The sequence below is a fragment of the Aotus nancymaae genome, unplaced genomic scaffold, assembly GCF_030222135.1.
Source record: "Aotus nancymaae isolate 86718 unplaced genomic scaffold, 86718_ANA_hifiasm-v0.15.2.pri h1tg000053l, whole genome shotgun sequence".
NCBI lineage: Eukaryota > Metazoa > Chordata > Mammalia > Primates > Aotidae > Aotus > Aotus nancymaae.
In genome coordinates, this window is record NW_026988467.1 from 21,273,977 (window position 1) to 21,276,383 (window position 2,407).

Sequence of the window (2,407 nt, forward strand, 5' to 3'; positions counted from 1 at the left end):
AGCTAGTTTCTTAGGATACAATTTTTTATACTATTCCCTTATAATCCTTTTTATTTCTGAAAGATCAGTAGTGATGCTGTCTCTTTCATTCCTGATTTTAGTAATTCGAATCTTTTCTTTTCTTTTCCTTTGTTCAATTGAGCTAAAGCTTTGTCAATTTTCTTGATTGTTACAAAAATCCAATCTTTGGTTTTATTTTTTTCTCTATTATTTTTCTATCCTGTGTCTGCCTTTTTGTATCTCTTAACAGTTTCTTTTAGTAAAAATACATTTTTAATCTGAATGTTAACTTATTAATGTTTTCCTTTATAATTGGTGCTCTTTGTATCCTGCTTAAGAAATCTTTGCCTATCTAAAGGCAAGAGTAAAACTTTGAAATCAAAGAAAAACACTGAATTCATTTGTTCCTTTTTTTTTGTTTGTTTGAGATGGAGGCTTTTCATATGCTGAGAAGACCAGAACAACTAAACAAAAACAAACAAAAAAACCGAGATGGAGTCTTGCTCTGTCACCCGGGCTGGAGTGCAACGGCATGATCTCCGCTCACCGCAACCTCCGCCTCCTGGGTTCAAGTGATTCTCCTGCCTCAGCCTCCCAACTAGCTGGGATTACAAGTGCTTGCCACAATGCCCAGCTAATTTTTTGTATTTTTAGTAGAGATGGGGTTTCACCATGTTGGCCAGGCTAGTCTCGAACTCCTGACCTCATGATCTGCAGCCTCGGCCTCCCAAAGTGCTCCTGCCTGAGTAGCTGGGACTACAGGGGTGCTGCTGTGGCCAGCATCATTCTTGCTTACTTTCATAAGTGCATACCAGTCATTGGAGTTAACATGATGCACAAGATAAACATGGTCCCTGACTTACCCATGATCCTCAGAACTTATTCCCTGTATTAGTCTGTTCTCATGCTGCTAATAAAGATGTACCCGAGACTGGGTGATTTACAAAGGAAAGAGGTTTAATTGACTCACAGTTCCACATGGCTGGAGAGGCCTCACAATCACGGCGGAAGGAGAATGAGGAGTAAAGTCCTATCTTACATGGTGGCAGGCAAGAGAGCATGTGCAGGGGAACTCGCCTTTATAAAACTATCAGATCTCATGAGACTTATTCACTATCACGAAAACAGTATGGGAAAAACCAGTCCCCATGATTTAATTACCTCCCACTGGGTCCCTCCCACAACACATGTGAATTATGGGAGCTACAATTCAAGATGAGATTCGGGTGGGGACACAGCCAAGCCATATCACCCTCTACCAGAGAAGACAGACAATTAAACAAACAACCACAATATAGAACAATTTCTTTTGTGATAGGAGGAAGTTCAAGGTGTTACATACACCTCTTGCTGAGGCACCTAGCTCAGTCTGGAGGTTCATAGGTTGGGAGTGGGAATTAGGAAGGGCTCCCCAGAATAAATAACATATAAACTAAGAGTAAAAGATTAAGTAGGAGCCAGAGGCAGTAGCTCATGCCTGTAATCCCAGCATTGTGGTAGGCCAAGGCAGGAAGATTGCTTGACACCAAGAGTCCAAGATCAATCAGCCCAGGAAACTTATGAAGATCTTGTCTCTAGCAGAAAAAAAAAAAAAAAACTGGCATGGTGGTGCATGCCTGTAGTCCCAGCTACTTGGGAGGCTGACACAGGAGGATCACTTGAGCCTGGGAAGTTGAGGCTGCAGTGAACTATGATTATGCCTCTGTACTCCAGTCTGGGCAACAGAATGAGACCCTGTCTCAAAAAAAACAAAACAAAACATGGAGTAGGGCCAGGCACGGTGGCTTACGCCTTTGATCCCAGCACATTTGGAGGCTGAGGCAGGCAGATCACCTGAGGTCAGGAGTTCAAGACCAGCCTGACCAACATGGTGAAACTCCATGTCTGCTAAAAATACAAAATTACCCAGGCGTAGTGGAGAAGACTGTAATCTCAGCAACTTGGGAGGCAGAGGCAGGAGAATTGCTTGAATCTGGGAGGCAGAGGTTACAGTGAGCAGAGATCGCACCATTGCACTCAGCTTGAAAAACAAGAGCAAAACTCCACCTCAAAAAAGAAAAAATGAAGTAGTAGTGAGTGAAGGGAAGCAGGAGAAGAAGAGAGATAAAGAGAGTTCTGCAGGAGAAAAAAGCTTCGGTTTTGCAGAAGCCCAAAGGAGATAGTGGGAGATGGGCTGCAAAGAGAAGAGGCCAAAGGATCTTCATTCCTTGGCTATTTTGAAAGCAGTGGAGAGCCACTGAAAATGCTTGAGCGGGGAAGTGGCAAGATGGGATCTGTGCTTTAAGATTAATTCGACAATGTACAGAATGGATCGGTGTGGGAGAGACTGGAGGCTGGAAGAACAATTTAGTCTATTGCAAGAAGTAACAGGCGCATCTGTGTATCTGTTAGTTTTAAAATGCCTTTT